The sequence below is a fragment of the Alligator mississippiensis genome, chromosome 4, assembly GCF_030867095.1.
Source record: "Alligator mississippiensis isolate rAllMis1 chromosome 4, rAllMis1, whole genome shotgun sequence".
NCBI classification, from domain to species: domain Eukaryota; kingdom Metazoa; phylum Chordata; order Crocodylia; family Alligatoridae; genus Alligator; species Alligator mississippiensis.
In genome coordinates this window covers 88954304-88980144 of record NC_081827.1, presented here as the reverse complement: position 1 = coordinate 88980144, position 25841 = coordinate 88954304, and the positions used below count along the sequence as shown (strand labels likewise).

Below are 25841 nucleotides of genomic sequence, written 5' to 3'. Positions count from 1 at the left end.
TCTAACCTTTCCCCCTAAACACTTTCCTCATAGTTTCAGTCCTGAGTCTCTCCCTGCACCCCAACCCCCCACCCTAAGTTCACATTGGTCTTATCCTATAGTGCATCCTCCTTACTGGAGGCTTGGTATCTTGCGTGTAGTTTTGTCAATGCACTTCAACCCAGAGTGGGTTGCCAGGGTGGGTGCATGGCACAAAATGATCATGTCTTGTGCAGGCACACACTTCTCTGCCTCACTCAAACCACTTCTGATTAGATATTTTCATGGCGAGGACAAGCTTTACTTGAGAAGTATAAAGAAAGCACATTTTACACAAAAAGTGATTTCCTTGGCCAGCCATTTCCTGTGTGCCTTTTGTTACTATTGCAGATATGTGTTTGAATAAGAGCCTTTCCTCCTCCCCTCTCCTATTCCTCCCTGTTCTTTCCTGCAGTGAAGTCACAATCCAGTGTTTGTAGACTCCATGTGATGTCAGAGACTCAGCCTTGTGACTTCACTTGCAGGCTCAGGCAGAAGGTGCAGACGGGCTGACAGAAGAAAAAAAGCCCCCTCCTCTTCCCTTCTCCCCCCCTCCCCTTTGGTTTATAAAACCAGTAGCTGAGATAAATCGGAAGGGGGTGGGGAGAAGCAGCAGGGAAAGCTGAGAATGATGCCAGAAAGGTACAGTAAATTGGCTTTATGTCTCTCTTCTTCTTGGAAGTTTAGAGTGTAAAATTGCCCTGCAGAGGCCAGTTCTTGCAGACCACACGCATGTGTGTGCCACCCAGTGACACTGGCTGTACAGTGCATTCTGTGACGGGGTGTGTGTGTGTGTGTGCGCATATGTGCAGGGAGGGAGGTAGTGAGGGATGCAGAGTAGGGGCAGGGAAACAGCTTAATACCGTTTCTTAGAGGAACGCAGCTGGAGTCCTATTTGGCTGGTCACAGTGAGCCTCTCTCTTGTCCGTTTCAAAGGCCCCAGCTGCTGGCTGTTCCCTGCATTCTGTCTTCAGCTTTGAAACCGACATAAATGGGTTATTGGGTTTGTGCGTGTGATTTTTTTTTTTTTTTTCCCCTGTGCATAATTTTTCTTTTCTTTTCTCTTTTTGTTTTTTTTTGTGGTTGTTTTTTATTTTTTTGCTTTGCGGGTTCGGAAAGGGTGGGGGCCTGGTATTTGAATGTGGTGGGTATGTATGCCTAAGGAGGGAGAAAGGCAGGGCCTTAGGGTCACATTCTCAAGGGCTGCAAGAGATGATTTCCTCTTTAATATCTCCATCTTTTTAACTGGCGACGGTACAATAGCAGTGTGGGCGCATCAGCAAAGAACTGCCTTAAAAAAGGGGGGGGGGGGCTGGTTAACTTGCCCCTCCCTTCTTCTTTAGCAATTTTTTTTCTGTGCCCAATTTGCCTTTCATTTGAGATTTTGGACAAAGAAGAGGGCAGTGGGTGGGCTGCTTTGAGTTTTGTGATATAATGCGACTGGAGCGAGAGAGTAAAATGAAGACAATTAAGAAATGGAGCGAGGGCTTTGCTCATTCAGTCTGTTGAGGAAGCCGTCATTTTGTGTTAGTGTGTGTGTCTGGGGGAGGAAGGATGGGGAGAGAGTGACAGTGGAAGGATGTATGACATTGTGTTGTCTCTGTACTTGTTAAATGCACTCTCCAGGGACAAGGGACTTCAAAGGAAATCAGCAGACAAGGGGGTCCTTCTAAAAATGACCCCACCGTGAATTGCGTTTGACTTGGCTCTTATGGGCAAAGATGTTGTGATTTGTTCCGCTCTTAAAATGAAGGGCTGGAGACAGAAAGTGCATGCAGGTGTTGGACAAGCTCCTCTCTGCCACAGCTGTGCCAGCACACCTCATCCCTATGACCAGCAGTGGCTCTGCTGTTCCACTCCTACCCCTCATTGGCAGAGCTGTGTTACTCTTATCCTGAGAGCCTGCAGCATCCCCTGTCCTCCTGCCAATTCACTTCAGTTCTAATGACCTACAGCACCCCTTATTTTTTTTTCACTACTGCTGGACCCTTGCAGTCTTCTGCCAGTGCATCTCAAGCCTGACGAATAGCACCCCCTGCAGTTACAGAGCCAGTCTTTTGTAGCACAGATGTATAATTAATCATGCAGTACTTTTGCAGTCTAAACAGGCATGTGAATTATTGGAAGAGACCCACCTACTGCATGATTCTCAAAATATTGAATTCTACTGACCTCTGGGAAAGGCTCTGCTGACTATAGTGTGGAAATACCTGTGTTTAATGTAGCTTCAGTGGTGATATGAGTTATGATTTGAATCTACAATTTCAGTGGTGAAAAGCTATTGGTCTAACTCAGGGCAGCAAAATTTCTTCCCTGCTCCCCACCTCTGGCTTGAAAGGACTTAAGTGGTCATTTGCATCTTTTTGTCCTTCTCATGGTTTTAAGGGTTCTTACTTGCAGCTCAGGGGATTTGTTAGCTTGATTTTTATCTTAAAAGTATTTTACATTCTCTAAATACCAGGAGTTATGTTGGTTCCTCTAAGCCATGACCAGTTGCTAGCTGAACCATGGAGCCTGGTTTGTCCTCAGCCAGCTCTGAGGGCAGAATCCCCTAAGACATCCACAGATCCCATGCTTCTGCTGTTTCCCCCCCACTAATGACGGATGTCCAGCATTCTCTAGGTGGGGTTGAGTACTATATTTGCTGTGAGCTGTGTGTGGGTGGAGCAGGGAGGGGAAACAGTGTGAACTAGAGGGCAGAGAGGATAGTGGGGATGTAACCTAGCCAATGTGATGCAGGAAAGGCCTTAAACCGTGTCTTGCTATCTTGCTACTGGATTGATCCATACAGTATATTTCTTTGGACTTTGTACAGACCTGTTTTAAATCACTGATGAGACTGGGTTCCCTCCACTCTCTTTTTCTTTTCTTTTCTCTAAATTCCCTTCAATTTGCAGAGAGCCATTACCCAGCACTGTAACCATATGTGCTGTGTGCTGTAACTGCGCAGAGCCCTACTGCATGTTGGAAAGTGACAGGGTTAAAACCTTTTCCTAAGCAAGGGAAAGGTCCCCAGGTGTCTTCCTTCACTCTCTTAATTGCAAGGAAGGAAGGAGGCAGACTCCAGCTAGGTATGAGACCTTATCAAGAGGATAAAAGCACTGGGGTAAGGTACTGTCCTTCTGAGTAAGGGAAATTCTGGGCAGGAGGTGCCTGTACAGAAGGGGTGCCTGCAGCTGCTGGTAAAGGGGAATTTGAAATGATTTATTTTATGTCTCCTTGTTATGACAGCCCCTCTTTTTGCAAGCCCTGCTGCTTTTTTGTCTTTTCCCTTCAATCTTGAAGGGGAAAAAAACCCTTAACCACTAAAGAAACCCCCTAATTATTACCCAATGCTAGCTGGTGACTTACTGTTTCTCTAGGGATGTGAAGCTGGCTAATTCCTGATGCAATGGCTATAGTTTTTCTGCTACATTAGAGAAGCAAGCAAGCACTTTGATCTTGCAGAATGAATCCTATCATGAAAGTTTGGTAGCAGAGCTGGCATTTGGAAGCTGGCATTTTCTTCCTTCTCTCAACTCTTGGGTCTGCCTCCCCCCTGTAGTGGACTGGCTTGGATGTGGCTAGGATTCTATGCCACAAGTCATTACCATGGAAAATCTTCTTTCCCTACGGCTCTGATATGCACTTTCTTCTCACTCCCATATTCATTAATACAATTGCCCCAAGTGCAGGTATATACCCAGTAAGTGCTGGGATTCTACACTTACTGATTTTTTTTTTCTTTACCTCATTTTTAATCGTTAATTGCGAAAGAATTTGTGCTGCACTTCTTTCCCTTCACCCCATGACAAATATGGATTTTGGACCTTAAAATTGGTTAAGACCAGTGTACAGTTGCTGAAAGAATAATTTAGCCTGAAGCACCTTTATTATTGCCGATGACACATGAAAAAAAAGACTCTAGCTCTGCTTCCAGAACCCTGGTGGAGATTGCGGTGCTGGAAGTTAAAAACCCATCATGGCACCACCTTCTTGCAGGCTTAAATCTAAATGTTCCACAAGCATTTTGAAAAAGTAACATATTTGTCCCTCTGCTGTGATTACCTTTTTCAGCAAAGGCTGAGAGGTCATGAGAGTCCCATGGTGCTAATAAAGCCCTAAGCAGTTCACTTTTTCCATCTGCAAGAGAAACAACCATAGCCTATTAAAGAAATGCTTAAAAATTAATTCACTTAACTTCACTGGGCTGTTTTGTAGATCCTCTTGCACCTGGAAGTAGAGATTGCTGATGGTTTTATTAGGAGCATGGGACCATGATCCAATGGTAGGTCTACACACTTTAAAAATAAATGTTCTTACTCAGGTTAAGAACCAGTTACCTTACCTTACCTTCACTGCTATTTTAATTTGGGTTAGCAGCTTGAGTTCAAATCTATAGAGAAAATGGATTGTTCTCTAGCTGTTAATGCATGTTAAAACCTGAGTCACCTTGTCTTTCCTGATGGTTTTTAACCCCAGCTGGCCAGCTTGGATGAGCTAATCCAAGATAAGAACACATTTTATGCAGTGTAAGTATTGCTCCAAGTTGGTGTAGGGGTTCTTATGTTTTAAAAATGGGGTAATTCCAGTTGCTTTTGTTTCTTGCCCCTATTTTAACTGCATTGTGTGTTTAAACCCTTGGACTAAGGGATTAAATGCTTTTTTGAAGCTGGTATTAGAGGCTTTCAACACAGCTTTGTTACTGGTTCTTACAGTTCTTGTGATACCAGTTACTAAAATCACTTAAATTCAAACGTGTTGGGATTTTTTTGGCAGGGCAGATGAGAAGTTAAGGCAAATAAATAATCAGAATATAACCCTTGTAGGAGGGGAAGGGAGGGTACCAATGGTTCAGTAATTCATGGATTAGTAGAGCTACAAAACACTGCTATGCATGACAGAAGAATTGGGAGCTCATGAGATTTATTTTACCTTAAATCCTTTCTGAGACCTCAGGCTACTTAGATGAGCCAAGATGCCTTCAGCATCCAACAGTCCTGATCTGTTCCCATTCACCTTATCTTACCTTCTGCCTCCTGCCACCACAAGCCTTTTTAGAGTGTTTTTTAACATGCCTGAATGTTTGTGGTTCTGTAGCAGCAGTGTGTCATCTTGTATTCTAAAAGGTAAGTGACTTGGAGAACCAGCCTCAGTTCTTCCAGATCTTTCTTGAGGTTTTTTTTTCTGCTAGATCATATAAGATTCAAAACAATTATTGCACACATCTGGGAGAGAGCCAACAAGGAGTGCAAATAGGAATCTAAATTGCAGTTGCCTCTAAAATTTGGGACTACATCATGGGGGATTTCAGAAAGAAGAAAACCTGTCAAATCTGGAAATTCTATTCCCCCCTGGACAGGAACAACACCTCCTCCCCCCCCCCCCCCCCCCCCCCCCCCCGGCCAAAAAAAAAGAAAAAAAAGGAAAGAAAACCCCTGTTAAAGGCTAACACATTACAAAGAAATTCTTTCCGTAAAGCAAGTTCTGGCAAGGGAGAATTGGTTTATGGTAAGACCATTTGAATGTTTTCCTTTTATAAATTTAGGTACATTTAGTGATTCAGATAATGAAGATTTATTGATGACCTTTTCCGCCTTGTTGGACAGTCTTGCCAGTGAACCATATATTTATGTGGTTTTCTATTTTTAATTCTCCCTCCCCTCCCCCTTATTTTGGATATCTGTGGAGAAATGGGATCCTTTATCCTTCAGAGTTCAGCGTTTGTTGTTCATAACCCTTTTGCTGGAGTCGTGTCCCTTTGTCTGCAACATCAGAACCACTTCCACAGCAACCAATTCCAATATTGCAAGCAGAGGCTTCTAACTAGAGATGTAAAGAATAAGCAGCAGAAACCGAGCAGGTGTTAAGGAACAAAGATCATGTTTCCACGCAGCAGTTCTTTGCAGCAAAGATGGAGGATGAGCCCTATCGAAATATTAAGACAACAGAAACAGATTTGTCTCCTATGCTGATATTTCTTGACTTTCCTCCCATGATTCCTACATTCAACCAATTTTATCATCTTCTCCTTGGATGTGCCTCAGGCTACTTCAGCCTGGCTGCTGAAATCTGGCTGTATGACTCAATGTGTGGTATATGGAGATCCTCTTGTTGTCTGGAGGAGAGCCATTCCCAAATGATGGCCAAGTCATGACTACTGGGTTGAGCGCTCTACACAGAGTATTTCTACGAGGCATAAGATTTCTTCAGTGTCTTTGGGAGAAAATCCAGTCCTAGGGAATTAATGAAGGAGGAGCCCTTCCTGCATTCACTCCAGTATTCAGGGAGTGGTCTGATACTTCCTCCCTCTCCAGTGGGGCAAGATATATAAATCTTTTTAGCTAAGGCACTCTACAGGAAGTAGAAGGGCTGGTGGGAATAGTCCTAGGAAATGTTAATGAATGCAGCCAGCCTGATGTCTTTCTTGGAGACAGACTAGCTGCTGTTGCTTTATACTTGTCTAAAGAATTAGCTGTCCCACAGCGAGTGTAAGTTGCCATCCTTGATTGTGTGACCTGGAGGTGCCTGATCTCATTGTCCTCTTTTGTACTATCTGTCTTGAAGTTTTTTCTTTAGTGCCCATCCTTGTAGCATATGACCACTAGAGATAAAAGCTGTTCAAGTGCATGGGAGAGTCTGTCTATGACATGAAACAGAATTAAGGGAGGAAGGTCCAGGCAGAGGTGCTGTTTTGAGAAGGGGGTTCTGTTAGTGTGCTTCAGAAGAATCTGTGCATTTGTTCCTGTGTGGAGACATGAGTCTCTACATGCTGCTCATTCAGTACTCTTCATCAGCATTGAAAAAGCTCATTCTTTAAAACTCCCCTCAAATAATCCCACCAGCTGCCTTCAGAGGTCCTGTCATTCTTACAGATGCCCGTGTACTTGTTTCCTGCAGCCAGGCAGATGGGATTGGAAAGTTAATTGGTGATATTCTTTAGGATTTTTTTTGAGAGACTGACTTAGGTACTATTGAAAGGTACAGAATTAACAGCATCTGAAAGCCAGTATCCTCCAGCCACAGGAAAGACAATGTCACTACCCTGTAAACCTCAATCCTGACCTGGCACAACTGCCTTTAATGTAGAAAAGCAATAAACATCATTTGAATCCCATTTCTCCTTGTAGGTTCTAGGCAGTGCCTATGGCTTTTGAGAGTCGACTGTGAACACTGGCCAAGACAGAAAATACCCCACCTCACCCTTAATATAGCTGTCTGGAGTGGGATAATGATTCTGAGTAATTACTAACCTGTAGCTAGATCAGAAATCTGAACCCACTTCTCATTTGTATACAAGTAAAAGGGATGTTTGCAGCAAAGGAGGAGGGATTGGAGAGTAACAAAGGGGCAAGATTTTTATTGTAGAGGTATCCTGCTGGCTCCTCAGCTATGGTTGTGTTGCATTAAATAGTGGGGAGTTAATTTTTTCTTATGTTGGAATAACAGTCAACTTACAGCACTTATTCTTAGAAGACATTTGAGAATTTACAACAGTGAGTAAAATTCCTTTTAAAATTGGCTCTAAGAGTTATTTTTGGGGAGCCGCTCATATGTTTGGTTTTAATAAATTCCATATTTTTAATATTTGAAAAGTAACTCCTATAAATCAGACTTAAAAAAAATCTGATGTAGAGAAGGCTACTGATCTTGATCCTAGAATTGGATCTACACAGGCACTGAGTTACAGTAATGGAAATCTGATGGTAGGATTGGGATACAAGTGTCTTAATGGGATTAATTTTTATTAGCTCTATCAAACATAATTATTTCTGTTTTGGATTGGTTGTGGTCAAATAGTTATTCCAGAGATCACCCAGAATGTGAGTTTCTTGCTTCTAAAATAAAGTGTAGCTTTTGGTTGTGAAGAAAAAGTAGAAAAATGTGAACTAAATGTAAACTGATACTATATTCTCTTCCTGAGTCTGCAGGCATCTTAAAACAATTTCTCGGAGGGGTGAGCCTTGCCATTCAACTCCATAGTTTTTGTTAACTCTGAAATCAAAAGATGATGATATAAAATGAGTGTTGCTAACTGCATTAATGCGGGTCACTTTAGCAGGAATATAATTAAATGTGACAAATAGTGTTTTGGTACTTCTTTAATTAGGTGTCTTATGGATGAGCAGCAACTCTTATAATTTAAGATAATGGGGGACAACTTTTTTGGCAGGTGTCCCACAAATTAACCTTTACCCTCCCTGAGTGCCACACTGATCCTTCCTCCTCTGCTCAGTCTGTTTTCTGTTCCTTGTCCAATTTTCTCCCACTTTTTGCTTCCTGCTTGTGTGTCTTGTCTGCTCTGTTTCCTGCCCCATCTCTTGCTGTGCTGCCAGTCTCCTCTGCCCATGGCACTTGTGCCATTGGTTGGCCATCCCTGCTTTAAGACATAGCATACCACATATAAAACTTAACATATGACCTTTGTAACTTTTCATTAATAAGATTAGGCGGCCACTTATTTTGCTTCATTATATTAAACGAACTCTCACATCAACAGTGGTACATTTTTCCCATAGGCAATTCTGGAACAGTAGTATATCTAGTGTGTGCAGATTGACAGAACAAGTTAATTCTATGTTCAAAGTACATTTGCTGATTAATTGGTGTTACCAGCACTTAAAAACATATATTTTTGTTGTTGTACTTGCCTTTGAAGTATCTAGCAGTGGCCACTGTTGGAGATAGGATACTGGATGCCATGTACCACAGGACTGGTTCAGTGTGGCAATTCTAATACTGCTGTATTTTTTCATAAGTTTTTGTATTTAATATTCCTGAATTTTTAAAAGTTGACTCTTAGATATTTAATTTATCTTGTGTTTAGAAGTGCACATGCTTGTATGATTTTTATTTACATGGTAATGTATTTTTGTCTCTTACAATTTTTTTTTCATATAAGCAACATTTAATGTATACAAAGACATCTATGCTATGCTTTAAGCCAGTGGTGCTCAATCTTCTGTCCCCACAAATCAGATGAATGGTGTGGGCCTGGACTGCCAGCCAGATTCCATGGGCAGGGTCAGTCTGTGGACCAAATCCAGCACAGTGCTGGTGCACAGGGTCAACCTGTGGGTGTGATTCCACGTGCCAGCCATGCCCTGCATGATAGATCTGGCCACAGCAATTAATGCTGCCACTGCTCCCCTGCTGCCAAATTTCCAAACCTGTGGGGATCTCCATAGGGTGGATGACATGGCCCAGTGGGCCAGAGTTTGAGCACCACTGCTCTAAGCAATCTTACCCTAAAGGTTAAAAAAAAACAAACAACCCCCCCCATAAGATTGAGCCATGAGCTGCTTTCCACCCCTGTGCCAGAGGCACAGTTAACCAAATCTGAAATCCAAATCTGACCCATGCATCCTACCATTTCTTATTGCAGCCTGTATCCTGCTTCTCCTTTCCCTGAACGCTTGAGGGAGAAGCACTGCTTAGAGCAGTGTTTCTCAATCTGTGGGTTGTGACCCAGAAGTGGGTCGCAAGAATATATCAAAAGGGTCGCAAACGAACTTTAAAAACGGATTCTGCTTTAAAGGAGAAAAAATGCAGGAAACCATGGCTTTTCTCTTGCAGGCTGGCAGATTTCCAGCCTGCAAAGGGCTGCTTAGGACCACACCATGCTCCACACTGCACCCCCCCATGCCCCACACACAAGGGTGCTGGGGCCTGGGGGACAGCAGGTCAGGAGGGGCACTGGGTTGCAACTGGCCACTGATGTTTACAACTGGGTCCTGGTAGAAAAAATGTTAAGAACTACTGACTTAAGATTGCCTGGAGGACATCCTACAGGGTTAGGTAAATACCTGGGAGTAGTAAATTGCAATCTGGAAGGTGGTTTATGGAGAACACACCAGAAACAACTTCCTTTTGTATCTAGGGAGCTCTACAACTCGATCACTTCTGTTGACCACAGTTGCAGCAGTCATATGGGGAGAAACATATGGCTCAGGTATACAAGTCAGGCATCCAGTGCAGATCAGAGCCACTAATGCATTGTGTTACTGGGGAAGGAGAGAGAGAGAGAACACTTAGTAAGACAGAACCTGTTTTTTGAGGTAGCTGCAGTTCCCAAATAGTTCACCTGGAGCACATTGCAGCCATTTAATCTGAGAGAGAATGCACAGATCAGACTAGAAGCTTGGTACCAGAAACGATCAAGTCTTGGCATGTTGTGGGAGGGGCAAGACCTTCCTAGAAACTTCTGCTTCTGTGGCTGCCTATCTAGCAGCTGGGGATTCAGTCAGCCCCTGCTGATTTGCTAACTCAACTGACAAGTGGTGGGAGCAGGTATTACTATTACATGTTATGGTTGCTTCCCTTAGCCTGTTGCCATCGCTCTAGTATTATCTATGTTGAGCTTTAGCCCATCTCATCTATACCTCAGTCTCACCCAGCATTAGTTTTGACAGGGACTGCAGTGTACAGTTTGCTTTTCTGCAGGTTAAGTCACCCACAAAGAAGTTGTCAGTGAAAGTGTTGTCCGAAGGTCTGTCTCAGCTCAGCCAGTTAAGCAATCCAGGGCTTCGCTGGCTGAGCTATAAGGAAGGGCCCGCTCCTGGAATAAGCTTTATTACAAGAGATGAAGGCTGCCTGAGGCTCATGGGAATGGAGCTGGGGGAAGGGGCAGTCATGGAAACTGTCATAGCTGCTCTGCAAAGCTCCTGGCAGAGAGAGTTTTAAGTGATGTTCAAGCTTTCTCTGCCCGGCACTTAAAGCATTTCAGGCTGCCAGGCTCCTACATTTTCATGTGAAAAGCTCCGAGTGGCAGATGGAGGAAGCTGGAGTGTCATACAAAGCTCCCTTCCCTGGCATGCAGTTTCAACATGAAAGAGTTGAGATGAGCTGACAGGTTCTGCATCCCCCTTCCCCAGCTGGCCCCTTCACCAGCATCCATGTTTCAGCCCCTGCCTACACTTATACCATGATTTAAAAAGAAGAAAAAAAAGCCTGAGGACTATAGATGCACACAGCAAGTTGCTCAGGTGGGAAAGTGCATGCGGTTCTTCAGTCTAAGATGTCTGCAGGAAAAAGATTAAAAAAAAATAAGAAATCACAATCATAGAAAACTCAGGGGGGAAGGGACCTTGGGGGGTCTAGTCTGCCCCCCTGCTCCAAGCAGGACTAGGCCCAGCCCTGTCAACCTAGCCAAGGCTTGCAGTGGGGTCTTAGAAGCCCCCAGGGACAGGAGAGCCCACCACCTCCCTGGGTGACCTGTTTCAGTGCTTTTTTACACTCCTCGTGAGGAAGTTTCTTCTGACCTCTAACCTGAACTTCCCCTGCTGCAACTTGGGCCGGTTGCTCCTTGGACTGCTCTCAGTGGTGGCAGGACAGCTCCAGCCCCTTCGCGACCCCCTGCACTGCAGGGAGTCGAGGGCTGCTAGTGAAGCCCCTCAGCCCGCTCTTCTCTGGACGGAACGAGCCCAGGGCCCTCGGCCCGACCCGTCCCCGCTGCCCCGCAGAGGCTCAGGGCCGGGCCGAGCCGCTGCTGTGCCGAGCCGAGGCGCAGGCCGGGAGCGGGACCGCGCAGCCTCTTCTCGGCGGCACTTCAGGGCCGGGGAGGAGACTCCTGCGGGGCTGGAGCCGCCGCCCGAGCTCGGGCAGGGCCACGGGGAGCTGCACCCGTTCCAGTCCCTCAGCTGCGCTTTGCTGGGGGGAGGGGACAGCCGCCCCGTCACCGCCCGGGGGCTGAGGCGCTTGGCAGCCCGTCCCGTCCCGCCGGGGCAGGGCGGCGGAGCACTCGGCTGGGGGAGGGGCGTCCTCAGAGGAGGAGAAATTGAGGCGCGGCTCCCTTGCTAAGGCGGGCCACATGGGCAGAGATCCCCGGGGGGCGGAGAGGCAAGTACCCACCCCAACGCGTAGGGTTCCCAGCTCCTACATCCCCCCGGCTCCGGCCACCGCTGGTTGCTGCCCCTTTAAACGGGCGGTGCCGACCCCGCCCCTCGCAGGCGCCCTGAGCGCGCGCGCACGCGCCGTCTCCCCTCCCCTCCCCTCCCCTCCCCCCCGCCCGGGACCCGTCGCTGCAGTTGCTGGTGCCGCCGCCTCGCGTGCGCGGCCCCCCAGCGCCTCCCCCCATTGGCTGGACGGAGGTCAGGTGACCTCGTGTTATTTCCTGTGTGTGTGCGTGTGTGCGCGCGCGGGGGGAGAATGGAGCGAGCCGCCCCCGCGCCGCCGCCGCCGAGCCTCACCCGGCCCCGCGCCGGGCCCCGCCGCCGCCGCCGCCGCCCGCGCCACTGAGCACCCGCCCGCCCCGCCCCGGCCGGCCGTGGCGCGGGAGGGGGCCGCAGGTAACGAGGCGAGAGGGACGCCGCGGTGGGGAGGGGCCGGGCCGCGGGCTCCGCTGTCCTTGGGGCGGGGCAGGCGGGAGGGGTTGGGCCCGGCCTGGGACGAGCACGTGAGGCGGGGGGGGCTGGGACAGGGGGGTTGCGGGGAGCTTTCCCGGTGCCCCCCTCCCGCCGGCGGGGAAGCGAATCGGGGCCCTGTGACCCAGACCCGGCTCCTTTCGCGCTCCCTGCCCGGGGGGAGTGTTACATAAGCGGGGCCTAGCGCGGGCCGGGCCGGGCCGCGCCGTTCCGCTCCTGTTGTGCCGGCTCCTCTCATCGGTACGGCCGGCCCTCCGAGCATCCTCCCTGCCCTGCTCCTGCCTGGGCATCGTAGGCCCGGGGTGTCGCAGAGCTTTTGGGATGGGGGAGCTGGACCAGGCCGGGTGTGGGGTCTCTTCTGTGCTGCCCTTCTTTGCTTTCCTTAACTGAAATTGGGGGGGGGGCTCTTCTACGCCCCCCCCCCCCCTGTCCGTGCCCTGGAGAGCTGTCTCTATTCCTGGTGGTGGGAACAGGCTTGACCCACGAGAGCATAACTGCCACATTTGTGGTTTTGGAGAAGGCAGATCTGTGCTTTCAGACCGTATCCTAGCAAGTAGGTGCCCACTTGCTGTGCGGGGCCTTTCAACTGGTTTCAGCAGAGCACCAATGGATGAGCAGAGGATGGAGGCCAAGCTCCTCTCCAGCTGGAGTGTTTGCAGGCTGGCTAGGCTTGTGGGAAGTCTGGAGTCTCCCTTTGTTGCCTGTACTCCAGCTTGCTTTGTGCTCAGATGGGTTTTGATCTTTTGGGGCGGGGTTAATGTGCCATACCTTTTACCCTCACTGAAGTTAATCTTTAACTGTGCCTGAAACTTTCCTTTTTTAAGCTTATTGCATCCAAATAAGTTTTTCATATGATGGAAGTATTGTTGGGGTTTTTTTTAACCCAGAAAACTAGGTAGGGTTTTATGGGATGCTGCCACAGCTTGAGCTGCATGTAGCTGTGTGCTCCTTTTTTATCTCACTAGTGCACTTGCCCTGCTTTCCCCAGAAGAAGGAAAGTGACAGCCTTGTTCAGTCTGCTGAAAGAAGTACTGTGAAAAATCAGGGGAAAAAAGAGGGTGTTCACTGGTGGTCAGTCATATCCCTTGATAGCTACATTTTGCTTAACACCTTTGAAGAAAGCCGAATAAAGCTGGATTTCTTCAGTAAACTGTAGGTGCCTAGAATATATATATTATATTTTTAAAAAATTACATGTTACTTTGTTATAAATCTAATGTGATTTCTGGACAGTGTCATGAAAACACCTTGTATGCAAGGATATGACCTACTGCTCCATAATTCTCAGAGAGTGAGATCGCATGCGGATGCCAGTACTCAAGATCAAGTATTTGTAGGAAACCTTTGGACTTGGGTACTCCATAAATCCTCTTGATGTCCAGTTGCATCAGCTTTTTGATAGAAACAGCTAAGCCTGTCTTTAACAATGTAAATTTGGGCATTGATCTTTAAATAAACTTCTATGAGCTTTGAGACTGGTAAGACCTGGATTCCTGGTGCAATCTGCACTTATTTATCTTTCCATTCCCAGGGTGGCCCATGAAGGTTGGTTTCCAGTGTGAAGGCATCAGTTCCTTGTGTTGGAATGATTAAAAAATCATCTCTCATGGGGGGGAGGGCATGGTGTCTTATCAGACACAAAGATATGTTGAAGGCCATTTAGTTTTTATTTTACCAAAGGAATATTACCCATGGTGCATAATTCGAATTTGCATAAAGGGAACCCACTTTACCATGTTACAAATAGGGATATGTTCCAAGACCTTGACTGTACTGCCCCCCAGACCCTACTTTTCCAAGACAATTTTGGTACTTGCCAACAGCAGACAGTGCACACAAGCACAGGGCACTAATGTAATGGGGATGGCAACTAGAGAAACACATGTTGCAGACAATGAGTGAGGAGCACAGAGCCACACAGGAGACTATATATTTTGGTGCATGTCACTCTCTCACTGCACCGTACAAAGCAGCCGACTGCAGGCTTCCACCATCCCGATCGCATAAGAGTGAATTTACCTTGCTTATAACAAAATTGTGGTATAAAAAGGGTCATCACATAAGAGCGAATTCACACATACAGAACCCACATAAAGTGAGGGAAACCTGTACATAATTTATTCTGTCAGTTCATTTGGGTTCACCCATGGTGTCTTGGTCCTGCTGGTTCTCTATTTGTCCATAGAGTCTTCCAGGAAAAGCAGAAAAGAAGACTTAACCCCCCTCCCCCATTTCCCCCAGGTAAAAATATGCAGAAACCAGTTGGTTCATGCTGCCTTTATACAATATTGAAAAGAAAAGTAGGACCCCATCCCCCCCCCCCCTTTTTTTTTTTTTTAGGTCAGCTTTAACTAAACCAGCTACCATGCAGAGCTAAATGACAATGGATGCTCTTCTTGAAGGGCCCTTTATAGGATTTTTTTTTAACTGCACAGTTCCTATTGCTACTCTAGCAGCTTGGCAGGTTGCTGTCTGGTATAATATGTAATGAATTCAGATGGTTTCCATACTGCTTGCTTGATTTCCCTGTAATTTGAAATTTATAGGGCATTTTGGGGGGAGTTTATAGCTGGTCTATGTAAATCTCAAATTCTGATATGAGGTATGGTCAGATCTCCGGAAGGGGTATGATTAGTTTTAACATAGCTTTTTAATTAAAATATATCTCCAAAACTAGTTCAGTGAAATTTGGTACTTGTGAAAAGTACTGAATGATTTTTTTTGGAGTCTAAAGCTTTTTAGCATAAGAAATGGATTTGGCAGTACTGGTCTCTCTAACATCAGTGTGTTTTTGACTTGGCCACAACAGGATTTATTTCTTTGCTGTTTAGGCTTCTCTGTGGGATCAGTGACTGGAATGCTTAAGTAGGGCCATCACGTAAGTATCTAGGTAGTCAAATAGTGCCGGTTACTGGAGTGACTTTTGTGATTGCACGTATCTAGTAAGAACCATAGTCTCATACAATTGTCACCAAATTTTGATTACCAGATTTTCATTACGTAGTAGTAGCTTCTTTTTATAATTGTTCTGGGTTGAGTTGGACAAGCTTATCGACGGTTTTACTGCTTTTTGGAGGTAAATTTTTATTAATATTCTAGTCAAAATAGTTTAAAATGGTCTTAAATAGTTTTGACCAATTGAATAGCTTTGATACTCTGGTAAAGGAGAAAGCTTTAAATAGATGGATATGAGGTCAAGAGCTAATCATATGCAAGTTAAATTAAATTCAGGCAGAGTCGGTTTGCCCCTACCTATTGCTGTTTTAGGAGTGGAATACAGTGTTCCCTAACTTGGCTCTTGAACACTTATATACGGTTTGGTCAGTATGCCTCAATCTTAGGTAGAACTACCCTTTTCTCTTCCCAGCCTGGATACCTTTGTAACTCTCCTTTTAGATCCTACTCTTGACTGACAGCATTATTTATTTAATCCCCCCCCTTTTAAACTTCCATACCCATTTTGTGCCACAGCACCTCTGTGCTATTGTACAGTGGCCACCCTATAACACATCTTGCTTTCTTTAGCTGAGCCTGTGTTTCATACTTTGCTCTGGTTTTGCAGAATGTGGAGTTGGATATAAAGACAAGACTTGTCAAAATTGCCATGAGTAATGTAAATACAAAGCTGATATGCAATTGAGCCCTTTATTTCTTTGTACCTTTACTAGCTTTTCTTGATTTTTTTTTTTAAACCTTTTTAAATAATAATGTGAAATGTCAACTACACATGGGTGAAACCTGGATGTTCAGAACAGTTTGTTAATGTACTTGTGGATGCCATCAATTTTTTGGAACTTTTAGTTTTGGTTCATGAGGTTGGGGGCCTATCATTGGTTACACAGGATACACAGCATTTTTAGGTAGTATTGCCAACTGTTGGAATATTTTTTTTTCTGTATTGGATGTCCTTTATTCTAGCCCTCATAGACTGGAGATCTGCCTGGACAGTTTGACCTTGGCTGAGTAATATTCAACCTAGGTGCCCATGGTTTTTTTCCTAGCTACTGCCACTTCCTCCTTTCTCCTTTTCTTTTTACTTTTCTCCCACCTACTGTCTCCAGAGCATTATACTAAATTTTAAGGATACAGTGGTCCTCATGGTAGTTTGGTGAATAAAGCTACATAAGGGAAGAAGACTTAAAAAGAAATCAGGATGATTTAAGACTTAAATTTGATATCTGCAGTTCAGACCTCAGAGTTGGGGGTGCTTGTTTGAGATGTAGAAGGTGGTGGAAGGCATGTGAACATTTTCTTATTAATCTAAATCTTAAAATGCTGTTATGTACCCTTTTCCTGGTTACCACTCCATGTTGGCAACTAACTGCGTTGGAGTAATGCAAGTACATATGCATAATTTCAAAATAAGTTGATTTTTCTTTTTGTGAGCTTTCTCACAAATTAAAAAAAAAAATCAATAGCTTTTATGGGTTCTCAAAATTGAGGCTGACCACTAATTCCCAAACTCATTCTAATTTGCTTGATTCTCTGGAGTAAGAGTAGTACCAGGGTTTCTTTGACTGAGTCATGCTCCTGTATACTTTTGGAGCCTAGAGAGTGTTATCTTAAATTAAGATTTTTTTGGCTTTTGCATTACCTTGTGCTACATCCTTGAGCAGTGTAGATATTTAATATTAGTATGTGAATCAGATGCAGCAGAACATGCATATTGGGACAATGAAATAACACTTCTCCTTTAACTAGTGGAGTCAGTCAACCCAGAGTTAAGAAATGGTAGCGGGGATTGGTATGTGTTAACCTAAGTGACTGCCTGGTGGCAGAGAACATGGATGCTCCTCCTAATAGACTCCATTTAGCTTTTCATTTTTTGATCTGCAAAATTCTCATCTGGCAATATATGGGGAGAGAGTGAGGACACCATTGACATTTTTTTTTTTCTCTTCCTGAGGAAAGAATTGGTTTCAAGTTCATTGCAGATTTTGATTTATTTTAGAATAGATGTTCCATTTGAGAAACCTTAGTGTTTTGCTGCCTTTGGATGCAGCCAAGTATGTGCAAAAGAAACGAGAAAAAGTAGGCTTCATATCAAGAAGACTACAAGATAAAGTCTTCATATCAAGTTGTCATGTGCTCTTATATGGCATACCTGATGACTTGATATAGAAAGCTTTTTGCCAGTATGAATTTAGGGCAGGCTAACTGTTGCATCAAAATCGTTGTACAATATGCCCCCTATGAGTGCTAACAGAAGCTGCATAGTGTGCCAGAACATAATTTGTATATGGTAGATACTTTACAGCAGGTATTTTATAAAAACACCCACGTTTGATTAGGACATTTTCTTATAATTCTGTGTGGAATGCCAGCTGCCTCTTGTTCTTTTTACACTATAGTTTTTAACTGATTTGGATTCTAACTATTGGCACGATTGGCTGTAAAGAAGGCTTGTAGTTACACAAAATATTGCTAATCAGATTTTGAAAAGCTGACCCACAGCTTATTTAGCTTTATTTAAGAAAAAAAGAAAGAAAAGGGAAAAAAAGGAACCTCTGTGTTATCATATATTCCTTTAAATTTGGATTAAGTAGTTGTCAGTGGCAGTTGCTCAATTGAAGGATGATCTCTACCACAGCTTATTGATGGGTTTTGAAGTGACATAAGAATCCCATCCTTGAGCCACAGATCCATTCAGAGAAGCTGCAAGGGGGAGGGTAGACTGTAAGTCAGGATTTTTCTCCTTAGCCTTCCTCCACTCTCTCTTCTCTGCTTTGAGAGCAAGATACTGTACCTCGAAGCAAGCAGCCACTTTGTTGAGGTTGTGGCATGGTTGGAATCAGTCGGCAGCCAGCTTCTTCCAAGTCTTGACATTGACATCTGTTTTCTTGAGGTATGCTTTCAATGTGTGCTTGTAGCATTTCCTCTGGCCAGATCTCAAGCTGTTATTCAGTTGGGAGTAGAGCAGTTGTTTTGGGAGTCAAGTCTGAGGTATCCGCATTCTCACACAGTGTAGGATCCAATGAAGTTAGTGCTTGAGGATCATCTACTCAAAGTTTGTAATGCTGGCTTCAGCAAGGATATTGGCATTTGTGTGGCAATCTTCCCCTTTGATGTGGAGGGTTTTCTGGAGGCATCGTTGGTGATATCTCTTTAGGCTCTTGAGATGATGACAGTAGGTCATCTGTGTTTCACTTCTGTTGGAGGAGTGTGGGGATGATAACTGCATTATAGACCTGAATCTTGGCGTCGTTTTGGAGATTGCGATGAATAAAGATACGCTGAAGCAGTTTCCCAAATGAGGCATTTGTTCATCAGGTCCTGTGCTGGATCTCCTCATAGAGATTTGTTGAGAGAGGCAATTGCTGAAGTAGGGGGAAGTACTTGGCTACCTCCACAATCTTTCCTTCAGTGGTAATTTGGGGAGGGGTTGGGCCATGTTCGTGGCCTGGGACAATGCTTTAGTTTTCTTGATGTTGAGAGAGAGGCTCAAAGTTTGATAAGCTTCTCTGAAAAGATCCAGCCTGGTCTGGAGATTTCCGTGGCTTTGTGCAAGGATGGTGCAGTCAGCATATTGAAGGTTGAGGATGTATGGTTACTTTGAGTACTTTGGTCTTTGACCAAAAATGTCCCAGATTGGAGAACCTTCCATCCATTTGGTATTCCTTGTCAGTTCCAGAAGGAAGATGGTCTTTAATGAGAACCAAGATGATTGTCAGAAAAATGGAGAACAGAGTTAGGACTGTGACACTTCTTTGCAAGGATAAGTGGTTGTATGCTGTTAAGTATTGATCAGTTTTCATTTTGATAAATATACCTTACTACTAGAGTTAGTGAGATGGCTGAAGACATCAGTTGACTGTCAGTCACATTTGTCAAATAATGTATTTGAATAATTTTACTAAGGGTAGAACTGGTTGAATAGTGGGATGGTGTATGTGTGGCAGTATATGGTTTGATAAATGTTGCTGAAATGTTGTTAGATATGTTCCAGTGAATATTATTTGACCAACATTTTATTAAAAGCTTTAGCTTTTGCTTCCTTTTTTTTTTTTTTTCTTAGCAGACATGTTCTGTGGCATCATGTATCTTTGCGGTTTACACAGTAACTTCTTTTGCTCTCTTTCGTCTATTTTCTTGTTCCATATCTCCTTCCTGCTCAGGGGGTTACTTAGTTTCATGTTTAAAACATTTTAACCTTACTTTCACCTATTGTCAAGTGCCAGTGTGCTCACTGCCTCTCTAGGTAGGTAGTGCAACAAGTTTAACACACTCTTAAGTGTTGGCTTGGATAATCTAGTTGGGGATTTATCTCATTCACCCCCCTGTTTAGAGCAGGGGGGTGAATGAGATGACCTCCTGAGGTCCCTTCCAACTTAAATTTTCTATGATTTTAAATTAGTAGTGAACCGTGCTCTTTAACATTAATATAAAAGGTGGGAGATGGCTGTCTTAATGTTCAGGAGCATCACCTTGTTCTTTCTATTCTGAGGAAAAAGGGACTACTGGTATTCCTACTATGGACTTGCTGTGAGCCCCTGCTCAGGGCCTAAATTTATCTTTGTTTTGCTTGAAAATGAAAACCTCCCCCAACCCTCTCTTAGTACTGGAATGGAAAAGCATTTTCTCTCCCTCTTGTTCTTTTCCTTGAGTATTGGACTTGAAGGACCAGGAGACATATTCCAGTCCTGTATTTATATAGACTCCAGCCTTTAGTATCCTGTCTGCTGCAATTTGGAAGTTAAGGATGGTGGTTTTGCCACTGCCCCTCTCCCTAGCTCTGTTTTTGGTCTTCCTTCACAATCAGTAATTACTCTGTCTGCTTGTCTGTGTCTTGTGAATACTTTCCAGGCAGCAGAGATAAATTGACTTGTTCTTTGTCAGTTGCACAGTTGACCACTAGTTTTTGAACGGTGACAGGCAAAATGGCAAGAATCTGGTTAGTGTAATTCTGCTGTAGTTTATGTTTACAGACACTAGTTGTGGCTTTGCTAAGGAGTTTTTGTTGGGGTGGAATTTATTGGAAAAGCAAAAGCATGTAACAGAAAGAACTTATAAAGAATTGTGCGTAGCAAACACAAAAAGAGAAAAGGGAGGAGGAGAACTGGAGGCTTCTCAAAGCAAGCATATGAGGTCCAGTCAGAAGCATGTTGAAGTGTGGGGGGAATGCAGGGGAATGACCTGTTGATTGTTTAGGGTTTTTTGAAGCCTAATCCAAATGCAGTGTCAATGGGAAGAATCTACTCTCTTTAGCTCAATGGAGAGAGAGGGTCAGGAAACTACTAGGCCCAGACATCACAGATGAACTGAGAAATTAATACTTCTTTTTACCCAGATGGGCTATCCTACATAAAAAGTAACTTTATTAATGCCTGAATAATGCTTGATTATCTCCCTATGTGGATGCTCTGGTTTTGGAATAAGAATACTCTATTCCTGTTGTACTTGGCCTAGTGGGTTAACAAGGCACAAGCGTATCTGTTATATATAGATGCAGTTAGTCAGAAATAACTCTGTGTGTGTGTGGACAAGTACTTGGGTAAGAGCAACATGATTTTTGTGTTTTCTTGTCAATATCTCCCCCTTGCTTTAAAACAAGGTGGCTAGTTTTTTGCTTCTTCCCTTTCTGGGCCTGTGGAAGCAGGGAGAACAGTCAGTGCTTCCTCTTCTATATACTCTACTTTAAAACACCCTTTAGGATTATCCACCATGTCTGTTAGCATGGATATTAATGATGTACACTCCATTATCTTTCTTTATTTGCTCTGCTTTTCTGTCCAGGCTGGAGGGAGAAAGGAAGGCCCTGGTCTTTGGTAGTTTTGGCAGGCACTCATCCCACACATTAAAACAGACAAGTCTCAAGTTTAATACCTGTGAACCTAACTTTCCAGAGGTGTTAATCATTTAAAGGTCTGGCTGATTTAATTTGAAATCTTAGGACTCTGACATGTCTAAAAATCACACCAGTGCACTCCATGTCTCTCCCTTTCCACTTAATCACCTTCATTATTTTCCACTGACTGACTCATTCTCTTCCTTTTGCTTTTCATACCTCTGATTTCCTGCTTCTTTCCTTCCCCCACCCACATGCACAAACATGTCCTTACCCCTTCTTGTCCCCTATGGGATAAGCTGTGAGTGAGAGAGAAGAGGAAAGCTAGTCCTGGACAGCCTCTTGTTTGTGCTCCTTGCCCATGCTCAGTGTTCTCTTCCTGTTCACTCTCCCCCAGATGGTGGCAGCACTGGAGGAGGGAGAAGCTCTAGAGCAGGATTTGCTTTTGGCTGGAGTGCCAAAAACACCCCAGCCTCCACCCATGCCTTCGCTTGCTGTGCCAGAGGTGGGGGAGCTGTGAGGGGCCCAATTTTCATTGCTGGTAGTGGCTGCACTTCTGCCTCCGAGCAGATGGCAGGGGAGTGGCCAGGGCTGCGCTGTCCTGGCCCTTTCCTCACCACGTGTTGCAAAGTACGTGTGTACCCACTGCCACTGTGGAGCTGGTGTTGGGGCTGTGGAACCTAGCACAGCTGTTTACAGCCTGCCCACTGCGTGTTGCAGCAGTCCAGAGCCTGGATTGGCTGTAGTAGGCAACCAGGTGGCTGCAAACAGCTGAGCTGGGCTCCACAGGCCCAGTACCAGCTCCATGGTGGTGGCTGTGTATGTGCCTCTGGGAGCACAGGTGGGAAGGGATCTGGGACAGCACAATCCTGGTCTCTCCTGTACTGTCCATCCCAAGGGGCCATGCAACTGCCACCACCATGAAGCTGGGTTAGAGAACCCAGTGCAGCAGTTTGCAGCCTCCTGGCTGCCTGCCACAGCCAGCCTGGGCTCTGGGCAGCTGCAGCAAGCAGCTGTGCTGGACTCTGCAGCACTGGCTCTGTGGCAGCAGCAGCTGCATGTGTGCTTCTGGGCAGACAGTGGGGTAGGGCCAGGGTTGCATTGCCCTCAGGTCCCCTCCTGGCTGTGTGCTGGAGCCATGTGTGCAGCCATCACAGCCACAGAGGGGTTGTGGAGCATGGCACAGCTGTTTGTAGCTTCCCAACTGCAGCTGGCCTGGGCTCTGGGAAGTTGCTGCTTGCCACAGAGCCTGGGCTGCTTGCAGCTTCCCGGCTACGGGCTGCAAGGAGCCTGGGCTCTATTGCTGGTGGCTAGGACTGTGTGAAGCTTCAGTAGCTGATTCAATTTGGAGGAGATTTGGCCCAATTCAGGGACTGAATCTCCCAATCCGAATCAAATTGGGAAACCAAGTAAATCTCCAAATTGATTCGGGAAAGATTTGGCTACTGCGGACATTTGTCCATAGACTAAACAGGCAGCTGACAAGTCTGTTGGGGTTGGGGGAGGGCACTTATGGCAGGGGGGCACGTTAGTTGGGGGGGGGGGATGCTGGTGTGGCAGCACTGGGAGTGGGGGCTCTGCCCATTTGCCTCTTGCCCAGCTGGGGTGAGGGGGGTGGGATGCGCGTGTGGCTCACTCCAGGGAGAAGGGGGCAAGCGGCAGCAGGGCACAGCCCCCCCTCCCAGCACTGCCATTCCTGCATCCTGTGTCCTCCCGTGCTGGGTGGCAAGCAGCGGCAGGGCAGAGTCCCCGCTCCCGGTGCTGATGCGGGTGTGGCAGTGCTGGGACGGGGGCTATGTTCTCTGCTGCTGCTTGGAGTGAGCTGTGCCTGTATTGCTACTGCCGCCCCCCCCCCCCCCCCCCCCCAAATGCGCGCACACTGGCTGGACTAGTGGCAGCAGGGCATAACCCCTGCACCTCCCTCTGCTGGGGCAGAGGCAGGCATAGCAGGAAGAGCCATGGGAGAAGCCCCCATGGCTGCTCTGCTCTGCTCAATTCCATCCCCCGCACTCACCGGCTTTGGCAGTGGCCATTGGGACCTCTAAGGGCTTGTGGCAGAGCCCCACCCCCACACAGCGCGGGGTAATGGGGGGCAGTAGGGATTGCCCCCTGCTTGGCACTTGTGTGACAGCTGCCCCATGGCGTGGGTGCAGCACAGCTCAGCAGGGCACTGCATGCTGTCTGGGAGCTGGGGTGGCTTCACCTGTTAGCTGTAGCCTGGCACCGCTCAGCCCCAGTGGCCCCAGCTTCTACACAGTGCATGGTGCCCTGCTGAGCCGTGTTGCTTGGTGCAACAGCTGCTACATGGGTGCCAAGCCAGGCAGGTGGGGTGGGGCACACGATCCCTGCTGCCCCCTATTGCTCTGCCCTGCGTGTGGGGGTGGGGCGCTCTGCCATAAGTGCCCAGAGGCCCCAATTGCTGCTGCTGCATCTGATGAGTGCCAGGACTAGGCTGGGGCTGGGCGGGGGATGCAGCTGGCCAGGGCAGCTGTGGGGGCTTCTCCTGCAGCTCTCCCCAGCTGATCCAAATCACCAAACCTTCCAAAGCCAATTCAGCTGAATCAATTCAGGACAGTGATCCAAATCTCTGTATTGAATCACTGTCCTTCGACTCGGCCGAATCTGAATCGAATACTTCCCTATTTGCACAGGCCTACTGGTGGCAGCTACCCAAAGCCCAGGCTGGCTGTGGCATGCCAAGGAAAAGGGCCTTGTGTGCTGTGCTCTGGCATGTGTGCTGGGGGTTGCCGATCCCTGCTCTAGAGTGTGTCTATGTTGCTTTCTCAGAGAGGCAGATATGCTGCTGAAAAAATAAGCCCTACCTATATTCACCCATGCTCCCAGGTATATAGTGTAAATGGTTTTGTGCAGTCCTCAGAGTATGCCATGGCATCATGCTCAGGCTTTCCAGAGTTGAAGTCAAAACTAAGATTGTGTGGGCATTGTAATTCTAATGGGTTGATAGTAAATGATGAACGTTCACATAGTTGCTAAGGTACAGGTTGGATCCTTTAAGCAGAGAGAAATAGTTAGCTGTGTTAGTTTGAAGTCAGAATGCAGAGTAGATACCTTCATTGTGCTCTCTCATACATATTAGTCTATAAAGGTGCACATCTACCCTGGATCATTTAACACAGAGGGGTCACATGTATGGCCTATAGGCTGCATCCATTCTGTGGAGCTGTTCTGGCTGGTTCACTGGGCTACCGGCAGGTGCCAGAAGTTGGGATGGGCCAGGAAGAGTGGTCTGCTACAGAATCTGGGGCCACTGGGTCCTGATGTACATGTTGATCACTGACAGAAGAGTGAACAAGGGCAGATACAGCCCTGTCACTATCTGGTCACTTTGCCCGTGCCCACTGTTATGGCCCTATCTCCTCGGATGCTAGCTCTGTTGCTGCCCTGTGCTGGAGCCACCGCATGTCCTATGCTGGAGCTAGAGCTGCTGCCCTGGCACAGGGTGGTGGTGGCAACAGTTCTGGCTCCAGCCTGGGGCATAGGGCACAGCTGTAGCTCCTGCCATATGCTAGAGCTGCTGCTTCCTCCTTCCCATGCCCCAGGTTGGAGGCCTCCGCTGTGCCACCTGGCTAGATCTGGCCTAGGGTGCAGGGTGAGTTTGATGCCCTTGCTTTAACCTATAGCTTCCCAAACTGTTGGCATTTGATCCCTCTTCAAGGGACAGTAAGCCTGTTTTCACGGTCCTACTTCTTACCATCTGTACCGCCTCATGTTTTTTAAAGGTATACTCGTATTTGAAAATTTAGAATAATTTAAAGGACACATTTTTAGTACAATTATTTTAAGAGATGAGTTAGGTTCAGCTTTTCATGTCAAGTCCCCCATACAAGAGGAAAAAATAAAGAAAAGCTCTTTCACTAATGGGCTCCAGTAGGCTCCTTGAGCCTTGATCTCCTTTTAGTGCAGTTTATATGGTGCTCTGGAGTCCTTGGACTAGGGCTGCTTCTTGATCTGGGAACAAAAAAAATATCATTGCCACAGCCCCAACATGTGGCTTAAAAATGAGTGGCCATTAACTGTTAGTATTTCATTATTCAGTAATGGTCCATTCTCATGTGCTTTGAGCAGGAAAATAATTCACAAGGCTGGCTTGTGAATAAGGCAGTTCATGCTTCAGGTATTTCAGTCTCTTTTCAAACTCAGACACTTTTGCATTGGTTATACTTGAGTCACATTTTCCAGTTTTTTTTAACAGTCCCAACCCCTGGATTTTTGTGTGCGCGTGCAATTTTGGTTTTTTTGGTCAACGTATAAACTGAAATTTCAGGGAACGCTTTATCTAGTTCCGGTTTTCAGTGCTTTAGATCAGCGTTTCTCAACCCGTGGGTTGCAACCCAAAAGTGGGTTGCAAGAGTATATGAATGGGTCACAAACAAACTTTAAAATGGATCAAAAAACTTAAAAAGTGGATTCTGCTTTAAAGGAGGAAAACATGGGAAACCTGTGGCTTTTCCCTTGCAGCCTGCCAAAGGCTGCTTGGGGCTCCCATGCTTCATACCCCATCCCCTCATCTGTCCCACACACTGCGAGGCTGGGGGCAGGGGGCAGTGGGTCAGGAGTGAGGGGCACTGGATCAGTACTGGCCATTAATGTTTACAGTTGGGTCCTGGTGCAAAAAAGTTGAGAACCACTGCTTTAGATTGCCTGAAGAAAGGTGTTTGTGCCCAAAAACTTGCAAA

The 25841-nt window shown here is 46.0% G+C and overlaps 1 protein-coding gene and 1 long non-coding RNA gene across 10 annotated transcripts in view; one reads left to right on the top strand and one right to left on the bottom strand.

The window, feature by feature from the left end:
- Positions 1-25841, top strand: part of TCF20 (transcription factor 20) — a 174970-nt gene that overhangs the window by 72873 nt on the left and 76256 nt on the right. The window contains exon 1 of one of the 9 annotated variants that reach the window (XM_059726216.1): positions 12033-12284. The exons of the other annotated variants lie outside the window; for them this stretch is intronic. The gene's annotated coding sequence lies outside the window, so the exon portion shown is untranslated. Of the gene's footprint in view, positions 1-12032; positions 12285-25841 lie in introns of those variants that run through there. 9 annotated transcript variants of the gene reach the window in all.
- Positions 8084-11948, bottom strand: LOC106740428 (uncharacterized). Its single transcript, XR_001373958.3, has 3 exons — positions 11848-11948; positions 9804-10001; positions 8084-8377 (listed from the first exon to the last, which is right to left on the bottom strand). It is a non-coding gene; the product is annotated as an uncharacterized LOC106740428 (long non-coding RNA).